Raw genomic sequence first — 16,547 nt, 5'->3', positions numbered from 1 at the left:
CTAAGTAAGGCTGCCGCTGACACTAACTTCCTGCCCAGTATGACGTTATTGAAATGCACTCGAATAATAATGATATGTATTAATTCTTCCCTTAAAAGTAACCATGGGAGCTGAACTTATATGTATGACCTGGAATATCCGAGGCATTAAAACCCCTAAAAAGAAAATTAAGGTATTTTCACAGATAAAAAGATGCCACCCCCATATTGTAGCACTAATAGAAACACATTTAACAAGGGACACGGCTCGATGTATGCAAAAACCGTGGGTACAGTGGTCCCTACACGCCTTCCACACCAGTTATTCAAGAGGGGTCTCCCTACTAATACACAAGGAGGTCAGATGGGAGGCCAAGGAGGCGAGACGTGATCCAGAGGGCCGCTTTGTTTTTGTGCATGCATTCATCAACTCACGAGAATACGTGTTGTTATGTATCTATAACCCCCCCCCCCCCTGCCAATATGTCACTTCTCCGTATGGCCCTAGGCTTCTCCTTAAAATACCCGGAAGCCAATGTTATCTGCATGGGAGACTTTAATTTAGTTATGAATCAATCCATGGACAGATTGAGATTAGATGACGCAACATCGGGAGACGCTTTACCTCAACCTCCCTCTCAATTGGCACTATTTATGGATGGTAGTGGATGGCTGGATTTGTGGAGAATGAGTCACCCGGAGATCAAAGGGTATACTTGTCACTCATCCACTAGACAGTCATTATCTCGAATAGACTATATATTTGGGTCGAGTGGATTGGCATTGTGGGTGGATAGTATTGAACATGGTAGCCGGGGGATCTCAGATCACAGCCCAATTATTCTTAAACTTAAATTTGGACGATCCGATAATAATAGTAGGTCCTGGAAATTGAACCCCTTCTGGTTAAAATTAATAGACTCTAGTGACAGGACGGTTGATCAGTTGAATAATTTCATTCTAGTACACTCGGAACTCCAAAACCTCGGTTTATTTTGGGATACCCTGAAGGCATACATGAGGGGATGTCTGTCCTCTACTATCTCCTATATTAAGAGGGCAACGGCGAAGGAGGATGAGGAGATAGAACAAAGATTAAAAGATTCAGAGGCCACTTATATAGCCAATCAGTCCAGCAGTAATAGAATTGAATGGCTCACCTCCCAGAGACTATATACTCAACATGCGGATGTTAAATCAAAGCGTAAATTATTTTTCACTCGCCAATCCTATTTTGAGTTAGGGAACCAGGCCAGTACACTTTTGGCCTTTTTGGTACGCCAACACAACGCCTCCAATACAATATTGCAGATTCGGGTGTCTGATGGCTCTTTAGCGTCCTCTACTGATGGAATACTTCAGGGCTTCACTGTTATGACCCCAATGGCAGAGGGTCTCAAAAGTACATACCAAGTCTGCAAACACAAAAAAAACAGCTCTTAGGGCAGTGGTAACTGGGCTGACCATATATCTAATCCTAGCACCACAAATAGCAGCAGCCGGGGAACGTGCCTACGTTGGTTCTAGACGTCTCGCGCCAGCCGGAGAACTAACTAACCCTAGAAGGGAAAAGATAGACCTTTCTTGCCTCCAGAGAAAAGACCCCAAAAGTTGGATACAAGCCCCCAACAAATAATAACGGTGAGGTAAGGAGAAAAGACAAACGTAAGAATGAACTAGATATTTAGCAAAGAGAGGCCCACTGACTAATAGCAGAATATAGTAAGATGACTTATACGGTCAGCAAAAACCCTATCAAAATTTCCACGCTGGATATTCAAGAACCCCCGAACCGTCTAACGGCCCGGGGGGAGAACACCAGCCCCCTAGAGCTTCCAGCAAAATCAGGAATCACATTTAGTACAAGCTGGACAAAAAATAAGAGCTATGCAAATAACCAAAAAACAAGGAAGCAGGACTTAGCTTAATTTTGCAAGATCCAGGACCAGCAGACAGGAGCAAACAGAAAGGAACTGATTACAACGATGCCAGGCACAGGACTGAGAATCCAGGAAGTTTATATAGCAACACCCCTGGACTAACGACCCAGGTGGGTGCCAAACTGAGGAAAGACAATCCCAGAGTCATATCACTAGTGACCACAAGAGGGAGCCAAAAAAGTCTAATTCACAACAGTACCCCCCCTTTAAGGAGGGGTCACCGAACCCTCACCAAGACCACCAGGGCGATCAGGATGAGCAGCGTGAAAGGCACGAACTAAATCGGCCGCATGCACATCAGAGGCAACCACCCAGGAATTATCCTCCTGACCATAGCCCTTCCACTTGACCAGATACTGAAGCCTCCGCCTGGAGAGACGAGAATCCAAGATCTTCTCCACCACGTACTCCAACTCGCCCTCAACCAACACCGGAGCAGGAGGCTCAACAGAAGGAACCACAGGTACAACGTACCGCCGCAACAAAGACCTATGGAACACGTTGTGAATGGCAAACGACACTGGAAGATCCAAGCGAAAGGACACAGGATTAAGGATTTCCAATATCTTGTAAGGACCGATGAAGCGAGGCTTAAATTTAGGAGAGGAGACCTTCATAGGAACAAATCGAGAAGACAGCCATACCAAATCCCCAACACGAAGTCGGGGACCCACACCGCGGCGGCGGTTGGCAAAACGCTGAGCCTTCTCCTGTGACAACTTTAAGTTGTCCACCACATGATTCCAGATCTGCTGCAACCTATCCACCACGGAATCTACCCCAGGACAGTCAGAAGGCTCCACATGTCCCGAGGAAAAACGAGGATGGAAACCAGAGTTGCAAAAAAATGGTGAAACCAAAGTAGCGGAACTAGCCCGATTATTAAGGGCAAACTCAGCCAACGGCAAGAAGGTCACCCAATCATCCTGATCTGCAGAAACAAAACACCTCAAATAAGCCTCCAGAGTCTGATTAGTTCGCTCCGTTTGTCCATTAGTCTGAGGATGAAAGGCAGACGAAAACGACAAATCAATGCCCATCTTAGCACAAAAGGATCGCCAAAACCTGGAAACAAACTGGGATCCTCTGTCAGACACAACATTCTCAGGAATGCCGTGTAAATGAACCACATTCTGAAAGAACAAAGGAACCAGATCGGAAGAGGAAGGCAGCTTAGGCAAAGATACCAAATGGACCATCTTGGAAAAGCGATCACATACCACCCAGATGACAGACATGCCCTGAGACACCGGAAGATCTGAAATGAAATCCATGGAAATGTGTGTCCAAGGCCTCTTCGGGACAGGCAAGGGCAAGAGCAACCCGCTGGCACGAGAACAGCAAGGCTTAGCTCGAGCACAAGTCCCACAGGACTGCACAAATGACCGCACATCCCGTGACAAGGAAGGCCACCAAAAGGACCTAGCCACCAGATCTCTGGTGCCAAAAATTCGCGGATGCCCTGCCAACACCGAGGAATGAACCTCGGAAATGACTCTGCTGGTCCACTTATCAGGAACAAACAGTCTGTCAGGTGGACAAGAGTCAGGTCTACCAGCCTGAAATCTCTGCAACACACGTCGCAAATCCGGAGAAATGGCTGACAGGATAACTCCCTCTTTGAGAATACCAACTGGTTCTGCGACTCCAGGAGAGTCAGGCACAAAGCTCCTTGAAAGAGCATCAGCCTTCACATTCTTTGAACCTGGTAAATACGAGACCACAAAGTCAAAACGGGAGAAAAACAATGACCAGCGGGCCTGTCTAGGATTCAGGCATTTAGCAGACTCGAGATACATCAGATTTTTGTGATCAGTCAAGACCACCACACGATGCTTAGCACCCTCGAGCCAATGACGCCACTCCTCAAATGCCCACTTCATGGCTAACAACTCCCGATTGCCAACATCATAATTCCGCTCAGCAGGCGAAAACTTCCTAGAGAAAAAAGCACATGGTCTCATTACAGAGCAACCAGGGCCTCTCTGCGACAAAACGGCCCCAGCCCCAATCTCAGAAGCATCCACTTCAACCTGAAAGGGAAGTGAGACATCAGGCTGGCACAAAACAGGCGCCGAAGTAAACCGGCGCTTCAACTCTTGAAAAGCTTCCACGGCTGCAGGAGCCCAGTTAGCAACATCAGAACCTTTCTTGGTCATATCCGTCAAAGGTTTAACAACGCTAGAAAAATTAGCGATAAAACGACGGTAGAAGTTAGCAAAACCCAAGAACTTCTGAAGACTCTTAACTGACGTGGGTTGAGTCCAATCATGAATAGCTCGGACCTTGACTGGGTCCATCTCCACCGCAGAAGGGGAAAAAATAAAACCCAAAAAGGGAACCTTCTGTACTCCAAAGAGACACTTTGAGCCCTTAACAAACAAAGCATTCTCACGCAAAACCTGAAACACCATCCTGACCTGCTCTACATGCGAGTCCCAATCATCAGAAAAAAACAGAATATCATCCAGATAAACAATCATAAATTTATCCAGATACTTCCGGAAAATATCATGCATAAAGGACTGAAACACTGAAGGAGCATTAGAGAGCCCGAAAGGCATCACCAAGTACTCAAAATGACCTTCGGGCGTATTAAATGCAGTTTTCCATTCATCTCCTTGCTTAATGCGCACAAGGTTGTACGCACCACGAAGATCTATCTTGGTGAACCACTTGGCACCTTTAATCCGGGCAAACAAGTCCGACAACAGAGGCAAAGGATACTGAAATTTAACAGTGATTTTATTCAGAAGCCGATAGTCAATACAAGGTCTCAAAGATCCGTCCTTCTTGGCCACAAAAAAAATCCCGCACCAAGAGGGGAAGAGGATGGACGGATATGCCCCTTCTCCAGAGATTCCTTGATATACGAACGCATTGCGGTATGCTCAGGTACAGACAGATTAAATAATCTTCCCTTAGGAAATTTACTACCTGGAATCAAATCTATAGCGCAGTCACAGTCCCTATGAGGAGGAAGAGCACTGGACCTGGACTCGCTGAATACATCCTGGTAATCAGACAAATACTCAGGAACTTCCGAAGGAGTAGAGGAAGCAATAGACACCGGCGGGGAATCACCATGAATTCCCTGACAGCCCCAACTTGACACAGACATTGCCTTCCAATCCAAGACTGGATTATGGGTCTGTAACCATGGCAGAGCCAAAACGACCAAATCATGCATTTTATGCAGAACAAGAAAACGAATCACCTCCCGATGTTCAGGAGTCAAGCACATGGTTACCTGTGTCCAAAACTGCGGTTTATTTTCCGCCAATGGCGTAGCATCAATACCTCTAAGAGGGATAGGATTTACCAACGGCTCAAGAACAAAACCACAGCGCTTGGCAAACGACAGATCCATAAGACTCAGGGCAGCACCTGAATCCACAAATGCCATAACAGGGTAGGAGGACAATGAGCAAATTAAAGTCACAGACAAAATAAATTTAGGTTGCAAATTACCAATGGCGACAGGACTAACAACCCTAGTTAGGCGTTTAGAGCATGCTGATATGACATGTGTAGAATCACCACAGTAAAAACACAACCCATTCTGACGTCTATGATTTTTCCGTTCATTTCTAGTCTGAATTCTACCACATTGCATTAAATCAGGTGTTTGTTCAGACAACACCACCAGAGGATTCGCAGCTTTGCGCTCCCGCAAACGCAGGTCAATTTGAATAGCCAGCGCCATGGAATCATTCAGACCTGTAGGAATGGAGAAACCCACCATCACATTCTTAATGGCTTCAGAAAGGCCATTTCTGAAATTTGCGGCCAGAGCACACTCATTCCACTGAGTAAGCACGGACCATTTCCGAAATTTTTGGCAATACACTTCAGCTTCATCCTGACCCTGAGAAATAGCCAGCAAGGCTTTTTCTGCCTGAATTTCAAGATTGGGTTCCTCGTAAAGCAATCCGAGCGCCAGAAAAAACGCATCAATATTTGCCAATGCCGGATCTCCTGGCGCTAGCGAGAAGGCCCAATCCTGAGGGTCGCCCCGTAAGAAAGAGATAACAATTTTTACTTGCTGAGCTGAGTCTCCAGATGAACGGGGTCTCAGAGATAGAAACAATTTACAATTATTCCTGAAATTCCTAAACTTAAATCGGTCTCCAGAGAACAGTTCAGGAATAGGTATTTTAGGTTCAGACATTGGACTACTGGTAACAAAATCTTGTATGCCCTGCACACGAGCAGCAAGCTGATCCACACTTGTAATCAAAGTCTGGACATTCATGTCTGCAGCAAGCACAAGCCACTCAGAGGTAAAGGGGAGGAAAAAAAAAAGAGAGGAAAGAAAAAAAAAAAAAAAAATCAGACTTTCCTTTCTTGTAATCCCACTTCTGCAATGCATTAAACATTCAACCTTGGCCTGGCATACTGTTATGACCCCAATGGCAGAGGGTCTCAAAAGTACATACCAAGTCTGCAAACACAAAAAAAACAGCTCTTAGGGCAGTGGTAACTGGGCTGACCATATATCTAATCCTAGCACCACAAATAGCAGCAGCCGGGGAACGTGCCTACGTTGGTTCTAGACGTCTCGCGCCAGCCGGAGAACTAACTAACCCTAGAAGGGAAAAGATAGACCTTTCTTGCCTCCAGAGAAAAGACCCCAAAAGTTGGATACAAGCCCCCAACAAATAATAACGGTGAGGTAAGGAGAAAAGACAAACGTAAGAATGAACTAGATATTTAGCAAAGAGAGGCCCACTGACTAATAGCAGAATATAGTAAGATGACTTATACGGTCAGCAAAAACCCTATCAAAATTTCCACGCTGGATATTCAAGAACCCCCGAACCGTCTAACGGCCCGGGGGGAGAACACCAGCCCCCTAGAGCTTCCAGCAAAATCAGGAATCACATTTAGTACAAGCTGGACAAAAAATAAGAGCTATGCAAATAACCAAAAAACAAGGAAGCAGGACTTAGCTTAATTTTGCAAGATCCAGGACCAGCAGACAGGAGCAAACAGAAAGGAACTGATTACAACGATGCCAGGCACAGGACTGAGAATCCAGGAAGTTTATATAGCAACACCCCTGGACTAACGACCCAGGTGGGTGCCAAACTGAGGAAAGACAATCCCAGAGTCATATCACTAGTGACCACAAGAGGGAGCCAAAAAAGTCTAATTCACAACATTCTATGACTATTATACCTCGTTATATAAATCTACTCTAGTGTTGATGAGTGCTTAGATTATTTATCAGATATTACATTCCCCTCGCTAAGTCCATCGCAACAGGCCCTTATGGAGGCTGAATTTACTCTGGAAGAGGTGGAGCATGCCATAGCCGACATGGCAACTGGAAAGGCCCCGGGACCTGATGGGTTTCCCATTGAGTTCTATAGGAAATACCGTGACAAACTAGCCCCTATACTGCTGAAGGTACTCAAAGGAATATGGGAGGGGGAATCTGTACCCGAAACGCTTTATGATGCTAATGTTGTAGTACTCAGGAAGGAGGGGAAGGATCCTTTAGATTGTGGATCATATAGACCAATTTCTTTAGTGAATGTGGATTACAAAATTTTTACTAAAATTTTAGCCACTAGATTGAACAAGATCATATTAGATCTCATACACCCGGATCAAACCGGTTTTATGCCTGGGAAAAACACTTCTATCAATATCAGGCGGGTACAGTCGGTCATACAATATAGTTCTCTGGAACCAGACAACAAGTGGGCATTGGCTTCGCTAGACGCAGCCAATGCTTTTGACTCCCTCGAATGGCCCTTCTTAATTGCATGTTTGCGGAAATATGGGTTTGGGAATAAATTTTTGAGAGGGATAGATACAATATATGCGAAACCTAGGGCACGAATGGTGGTGAATGGCTCAATGTCTGCATCGTTTTCTTTGCATAGGGGAACTCGGCAGGGGTGCCCTCTCTCCCCAACTTTATTTGCCTTGGCGATAGAGGCCTTGGCAATACGAATGAGGTCTTCTGTAGATATTAAGGGGATACGTATCGCTGATAGGGTGGACGTCATCGGTCTGTATGCTGATGATATGGTGGTGTTTATGGATCAAACGGAAGACACATTACCAAAAGTAATAACGATGATAGATTTAGTAAATTTTCTGGCCTTTATATAAATTGGGAAAAATCTGCTCTGATGCCTCTCTCCCATACCCCAATGTCCTGCCTTGAAACCCTCTCATTGCTACCCATTGTCTCCCAGTTTAAATATCTAGGAATACATATGTCCCAGAGTAGTCACCTAGACTTACATCTAAATATATTCCCGTTACTGGATGTGGTTAAGTCCAAATTCGCTACTTGGGACAAATTACCATTATCTGTGGCTGGACGTATTAATCTCATAAAGATGATATTACTCCCAAAATTGGGCTATTGTTTTCAACATAGTGCGGTTATAATACCTAAATCTTTCTTCGCAACCCTAAATTCCCTTATTACATTTTTCATATGGGGAAAGGCTAGGCCTAAACTTAAATTATCCACCCTACAAAGACCCAGGCAGGGGGGTGGGGCGGCCCTGCCAGACTTCTATTTATATTACCTAGCGGGTTAGGCCAAAATGTTAAATATGTGGATGCCCGGGAAAACTCTTCCTAACTCTGAACACCATATTCTGTATTCAGCCAAAATCGATTGTCCACTGGGATTTTTGGAGATGGAGAGAACTGCGGTTCCTCATTTACTCCCTTTGCTCCGGCTAGCACGATCAATATGGAGGCAAATTAAAAAGGTAACGGGATTTGCTGATATAGCAGCTGAAATGCCATTGTGGAATAATAGTTATTTTCCGGTATTATTGGGTCATCCGTCCACTGAATTCTGGATATCGTACAGTGTCCTTACAGTGAGTAATCTACATAAACAGGGGACCTTCGTCTCCTTTGAACAGCTACAAAATACCTACAGCATACCAAAGTCTCAGTTTTTCCGTTACCTACAACTAAGATCAGCCTTCCAGTCATACATGCGGAGTGTGGGTACAGGTCGAGCAATCTCAGATTTACCGTTAATAGGTATCCTTAATTCGCAGGGTCCCCAGGGACTTATTTCCTCTCTGTATACCTATCTGTTATCCATGGGTGAGGGATCCACCATAGATTCAATTAAGGGGAAGTGGGGACGGCTTCTCCCAGATACGCTGGAAGAGGAATGGGACGAAATTTTGGAATCCCCAACTAAAGTCTCCCCATCAGTCAATAATAGGATGACACAACTATACATCATATATCAATCCTATCTGACCCCGATTCGTCTTTTTAAAATGGGTCGTCTACACTCATCAGACTGCCTGAGATGCCATTCTAGCAATGCAGATTTTATCCACATGATATGGAAATGTCCTATTGTCTTCCAATTCTGGAATGAGGTAACGACATTATTGACATCACTGGTGTTGATCCCTGCCCCACTTGAACCCTTGGTATGCTTGTTTGGAGTATGGGAGACTGAGGCTTGGGATCGCCATACGGGAATTTTTCTGAAGGAGACTCTGTTTTTGGCTCGAAAGGTGTTGGCTTTACGATGGATGGGGGGTTCTTGCCCAACTCTTAGAGCATGGGTCGACTTGGTAAATTCCATTATTCCGTATGAGCGGGCATTGTATCAGAATAGAGGTAATCCAGCTAAATTTGAGAAGATATGGGGAAGATGGAACTCCTCCTGCCATACTGTTTAGGTTAACATAACTTAACAATTATATAAGGAAAGGGTGTAAGATTGCGTGGACATTATCTACTTACAGGGCGGAATCTATCTAGAACTCTCTTTTAAGCGGCAGCATGTTAGTTTTAGAGGTTTTATTGGAAGTTAAGGTAGTTAAAGTTTGAATAGGATATGAACAAATGATTGACATGCATTACTTGTAACCTTTGCAATATTCCAGACATGGCTATGTGTGGTAATTTTATGTACCTTATGGATAATAACGAATATAAACAAATGTATGTATGATTCATGCTGTAATCAATAAACGAATTAAAAAAAAAAAATGTTTATTAAAACTAACTTTGTGGGAAAACCCCTTTAATGGTAATACATTGTGGCACAGCCTCATGGCTTTATGTATACATGCTTCGTTAGTGACTCACTGAATTTGAACACTGACATTTAGCTCTGATGCACTAATCCTTCTGGAGGCTTCTGTGTACTTTCAAGTAAATGCAATATACTGCCAAGTACCAACTAACAATAAAAAGAATGATAAACTGCCAAACTAGGAAGATGCTGTGCAGTTCCGAAAAGTAAAAACAGTTACATGGTAAGCAAATCTTATGTGCAGAATGTAACATATTGTATGTTACATACCGCAGAGGCGTAGCTAGGGATTCAACTCTTGGGGGTGAAACATCTGAGTGGCCCATAACTGGTAACCCTGATTACAACTATGGTGGCACTTTGATATTATCGCTATATGGTGACATATAGGGGTAAATACCAGTCCTACAGAACATACAAGTGATTACAGTACAGTTATACTGTATATAGTAACCTACAGCTGACGATCTTTCTGATAAAGTTGTTCACTTTTTTCATCTTTTCCATCTGGCCCAGACCAACATGACAACTTCTGCCAGCCAGGACTCGTCTGCAGAGATTACAATAAAGACACTTGACTTCTCATTTCTCCAGCACTGTCCCCACCTATTCCCAACCTGCACAAACGCCTCATCCTACTGATACTCCAATACCGAGCCACTGCTGCCATATGTGTCCCTGTTACTGTACCTGCTGATTGTCACAATAATAGTGCTCCTCTTACTACCTCATATAACAATGCCCACCACTATGAACCTTACATCATAATAATGCCTCCTTTCTGCCCTCTATATGGTAGCATTGCCCCTAGATAATATTAATTCCCTAGAAACAGCCACAATACTCTGAGTGCCCCTGTAATAATAATTCTTCTTAAGTGCCCACTTAACATTTAATAGTGTCCACTGATTCCCTCAATGTACAGCTCCTATATACACAGTATGGCGGGCCCGCAGCTCCTTTATACAGAGTATGCTGTCCCCACCATTCCCCTATCCACAGTATGGTGGGCCCACACCTCAGCTATATATTGTATGATGTCCTCACTGCTCCACCAAAACACAGGATAATGACTCCCATAATATATCAGGGGTCCCCAACCTGTAGCTTGGGAGCCACATGTGGCTTGCAGTCCCATGAATTGTGGCTCGCGGCTGTCTGCCACTTTGGTGCATTAGCTCCAGATTTAGTAAACTGGTATGAAGAGCACATCTCAAAATGGTGAACTTTGTGAGTAGCCCTGCGCAGAAGAGCAGATTTGGGTACCCTTCTTCTGGTCTTGGGGGATTAGAGATAATTTATGGTAAGTATGGTACACTGGAGACAGGATGATACTACCGGTCAGAGGAGGTGCTTGAAGATGGATGTGACAGTGTTGGGAGTGCGTGATGGGAGAATGCTGAATGTGCTGGGGTGTGGTGGGAACCCCTGGTGTCATGATATGTACTTTTTTCCCTGTCCTGTATTTTGTATAGTATGTCATGATGTGGTGCGATTTCTCTTTGGTTGTATTTACTGTACACTTTGCAATGTCATGGGATGTATGTAACTTAATCTGTCTCCTTCCCCCAATACTTGCAGCCCTAAGCTATAATGTAATTAAGCTTTGTCAACACCACTAGTGAAGGAATAGCCATTCTTCCTCACAGCAGGTGGCTAGTCAAATGCACATACTGGATAGACTAAGCGGAGCCAACCAGTCTAGAATCTTCTGGTGGACCCAACCATTGAATAGAAGGTGTGACCCCTGCCCCCTTCATGGGCTGATCCCAGGAGCTCAGACAATACATTTTTATTTTTGAGATCTGATGTGAGTTGACCCTTGAAGGAGAAGGAGTGGGGATTCTTAGCCAAGGCAAGACCCCACGTCCATCTGTGACTGCGGAAACGAATGGGGTGAGACTTGAGCTGAGGACATATCTCGTCGTTCGTGGGATTGTTTTGGGATCCCGTGGACTATTGCTTTGTTAGCTGGCACAAGGATTATCGGGAGGTACCCGAACCTGTTCCATTGGACTAATTGTGGACTCTAGATCTACCTGCATGTGTTGTTCCAGCGTTCTTGATAATAAATCTGTTGAATCATCCCTTGGCCTGTTGTCCCTTCTTGCTCTGCCGTACACCCCGTCACACCTGGATCTTGGTATATTGCCTCGGGGGGATTTGTGTGGTAAAGCTTTAGTTAGTTTTTATTGTAATCATAATGGGGGCTTTGGTTGCCACAACTGTGAGAGGGGACAGGAGCTGGATGTGGCTCGCGACCCTCTTGCAGAGCTCAATGTGGCTCTCAAGGTCAGAAAGGTTGGGGACCACTGATATATACAGTATAATACATATTATACTAAAGGCATTGCCATAATGGTGCTGATGATATTATTATTATTATTATTATTATACATTTTTAGCGCCACTTATTCCATGGAATGCAAAAAACAAGGCACACAGGTACATAAGGAGGGAGGACCCTGCCCGTGAGGGCTCAGAGTCTGCAGGGGATGGGTGAGGATACACTAGGAGAGGGTAGAGCTGGTTGTGTGGCGGTTCAGTAGGTTGAGGATCACTGCAGGCTGTAAGCTTGTCGGAAGAGGTGAGTTTTCAGGTTCTATTTGAAGGTTTCAATGGTAGGCGAGAGTCTGATGTGTTGGTGTAGAGAGTTCTAGAGCATGGGGGAAGAACGGGAGAAGTTTTGGATGTGGTTGTGGGAAGAAGAGATGAGAGGGGAGTAGAGAAGAAGATCTTGAGAGGATTGGAGGTTGCGTGTAGATAAGTACCGGGAGACCATGTCACAGATGTATGGAGGAGACAGGTTGTGGATGGCTTTGTATGTGATATACTGGTGTAATAAATACACATGTGGTCAAAATTGTTGGGACCCCTCGTTTAATGACAGAAAAACCCACAATGGTCACAGAAATAACTTGAATCTGACAAAAGTAATAATAAATTAAAAATCTATGAAAATGAACAAACGAAAGTCAGACATTGCTTTTCAACCATGTTTCCACAGAATAAAAAAAAAATAAAACTCATGAAATAGGCCTGGACAGAAATGATGGTACCCTTAACTTAACATTTTGTTGCACAACCTTTTGAGGCAATCACTGCAATGAAACGATTCCTGTAACTGTCAATGAGACTTCTGCACCACTCGACAGGTATTTTCGCCCACTCCTCAAGAGCAAACTGATCCAGTTGTCTCATGTTTGAAAGTTGGCTTACCCAGACGGCATGTTTCAGTTCTTTCCAAAGATGCTCAATAGGATTTAGGTCAAGGCTCACAGAAGGCCACTTCAGAATAGTCCAATGTTTTCCTCTTAGCCATTCTTGGGTGTTTTAGTTGTGTGTTTTGTGTCATTATCCTGTTGCAAGTCCCATGACCTGCGACTAAGACTAAGCTTTCTGACACTGGGCAGCAGATTTCTCTCTAGAATCCCTTGATAGTCTTGAGATTTAATTGTACCCTGCACAGACGCCCTGTGCCACATGCAGCAAAGCAGCCCCAGAACATAACAGAGCCTCCTCCATGTTTCACAGTAGGGACAGTGTTCTTTTCTTGATATGCTTCATTTTTCCGTCTGTGAACGTAAAGCTGATGTGCCTTGAGAAAAAGTTCCATTTTTTTCTCATCTGTCCATAGGACATTCTCCCAGAAGCTTTGTGGCTTGTCAACATAAAGTTTGGCAAATTCCATTCTGGCTTTTTTATGAATTTTTTCCACAATGGTGTCCTTCTTGGTAGTCTCCCATGAAGTCCACTTTGGCTCAGACAACGACGGATGGTGCGATCTGACACTGATGTTCCTTGAGCTTGAAGTTCACCTTTAATCTGTTTAGATGTTTTTCTGGGCTCTTTTATTACCATTCGTATTATCCGTCTCTTTGATTTGTCATCAATTTTCCTCCTGCGGCCACGTCCAGGGAGGTTGGCTCCAGTCCCATGGATCTTAAATTTCTGAATAATATGTGCAACTGTAGTCAGAGGAACATCAAGCCGCTTGGAGATGGTCTTATAACTTTTACCTTTACCATGTTTGTCTATAATTTTCTTTCTAATCTCCAGAGACAACTCTTTCCTTCGCTTCCTCTGGTCCATGTTGAGTGTGATACACACCATGTCACCAAACACCAAAGTGAGTATCTGTAGCCCTATATACAGGCCCACTCACTGATTCCAAGATTGTAGACACCTGTGATGCTAATTAGTGGACACACCTTGATTTAACATGTCCCTTTTGTCACATTATTTTCAGGGGTACCATCATTTCTGTCCAGGCCTATTTCATGAATTTTATGTTTTTAAAATTCTGTGTAAGCATGGTTGAAAAGCAATGTCTGACTTTCATTTTGTTCATTTTCATAGATTTTTAATTTATTATTACTTTTATCAGATTCAAGTTATTTCTGTGAGCATTGTGGGTTTTTCTGTCATTAAATGAGGGGTACTAACAATTTTGACCACGTGTGTACTTTCAATGAAGAAATCCATAGCCTGTTTTGTATAAAATCATCATTAAAAGGTTCTTTTTAATTCCCAAACTGTATAATGGCCCACACATTAGCTTCCATGCTGTATAATGTCCCCAGTTTACCTCCTATACTGTCTAAGGGGCCCAAAATTAGCCCCAAAACTAAATAATAGGTCCCACACTATATAAGGGCCCCCACAGTGGTCCCTATAAAGTATGAGGGCCCACCACTGTTTTAGGGTCCCCCATTGTTTATGATGCCACCTCAAGATTTAATAAAAATAAAAAATATATATACTCACCTAATCCAAGATCCTGATGACTTCACCAATGAGGCTTGGGCAGACAAATGCACCATCATAGTGCCTGCGCACACAGAGGACGTCTAGTGACCCGGCTGTCCAGTGGGTGTATGGAGTGAGGCCGTGACCACTAGATGGGTTATGGCCAACAGTAATCATAATGCATACGTACCCACCGATCCCGGCTCAGAAGACGACGAATCCTTGAGGCGCACAGTCCATGTGCTGGGTGGATTCATAAATCTGCAGTCACACAGAGTGAATCAATTTAGACAAGACAACCCCTTTACGGTGTTTAATTTCACCTCATTACTGTTTTGTTAATCGTTGTATAATCCCTTTTCCCCATTCCATTAGTTTTAGTAATTTTTTTTTTTTCTCCCTTAGGTTAAAGAGGACCTGTCACCAGATTAAAAGTTACCAGTGTTTGCTCTTACTGTATTCACTCAGTTCCCCTGAGTATTCGTTGTTTAATTTTTTTTTTAATCCATTATATGGTTCCAGAGATTTGGACTTTTTTACTTAGTGCTAATTCTTATGCTTGTGGTTTAAAACATTCTTTGGGGGAGTGTCTTTAGGTTGGTCTACATTATTAAACTGTGAGCTATACCCCCTTGATAAAGACCATAAAGACCAACACTAAATAAATAGGATTCTATGAGGAGCCTGTGAAAAAGCACTGTGTTTTTAAGTACAGGATCAAAGCTTTTCTGTACTATAAAAATCATTATATTTATTATGAGATTAATGTAGAAAAAAATAATTACAAGATTTTTTTCACCATTTACCGATCACCCTAAATATTCTGAACACTATATTTATATGTGTTGTTACGAATACAGAGATACCAAATATGTTGCTTTTCTGATGTGTGATTTTTTTTTGTGACCGGGCCAAATTTTTAAAATCTGACCAGTGTCACTTTATGTAATAATATCTCTGGAATTGTTCAACAAATCCCAGTGATTTCGAGATTGTTTTTTCGAGGCACAATATACTTTATGGTAATGGTACATTTAGGTCGATATGTTTTGTGTTTATAAAAAATATTTGGAATTTGACAAAAATGTAAAAAAAAAATAGCAATTTTCAAACTTTGAATGATTATCCCTTTAATCCAGATGGTCATACCACACAAAAACATTAATAAATAACATGGCCCCCATATCTACTTTAAATCAGCTCCATTTATAAAATGTTATTTTATTGTGTTAGCAATTTTGGAGGTTTACAAATGTAGCACAAATTTTTCATTTTTTCATGGAAATTTACAAAATTTATTTTATTTAGGGACCTTCCAGGTGACTTTAGGCTACTTTCACACACAGCATATTTGCTGCATATTTTTACGCGCGTGTATTTTGCTGCTGCTTTACCTGCGTTTTTTTACGCAGGCAAAAAACGCAGCTGCTTTCACACACAGCGTTTTTTGCTGCGTTTTTTGCAGCTGCGTTTTTTTCAGCATTGTGTACTGAATAAAGTTTGTTTGAAAAAAAAAAAAAGGGGAAAAAAAAAAGAGTAATTGAGGTCATTTCCTGTCTTTATGACTCAGAATACAATACACACTGGAGTTAACATCATGTCGATTCTGCCAGCTGCAATGGCCTTGAGCCAAAGACGCCTCAGCAAGCGGAACAGACATCAGCTGGGGTTTACTAACCCCACTGTCACTAACCCCAGGTTATTAGGGCAGGCGTCAGTCAGACGCCCCCCCTCGTAACCCTGTACGGTAAGGCCATGTTCACACGCTGCGGTTTTTACCGCGGAACCGCCGCGATTTTGATGCTGCGGGTTAACATGTAAACCCTATGGAAA

General features: G+C 43.2%; 1 long non-coding RNA gene across 1 annotated transcript in view; it reads left to right on the top strand.

Annotated features, from left to right (window-relative positions):
- Positions 1-15,689, top strand: part of LOC143775440 (uncharacterized) — a 128,072-nt gene extending 112,383 nt beyond the window's left edge. The window contains exon 4 of the long non-coding RNA XR_013215648.1: positions 15,120-15,689. This is a non-coding gene — a long non-coding RNA (uncharacterized LOC143775440). The remainder of the gene's footprint in view (positions 1-15,119) is intronic.
- Positions 15,690-16,547: the final 858 nt, after the last annotated feature.

Source organism: Ranitomeya variabilis, chromosome 5 (assembly GCF_051348905.1).
Source record: "Ranitomeya variabilis isolate aRanVar5 chromosome 5, aRanVar5.hap1, whole genome shotgun sequence".
In the NCBI taxonomy this organism is placed as follows: domain Eukaryota; kingdom Metazoa; phylum Chordata; class Amphibia; order Anura; family Dendrobatidae; genus Ranitomeya; species Ranitomeya variabilis.
This window is presented reverse-complemented; position numbering and strand designations above follow the sequence as displayed.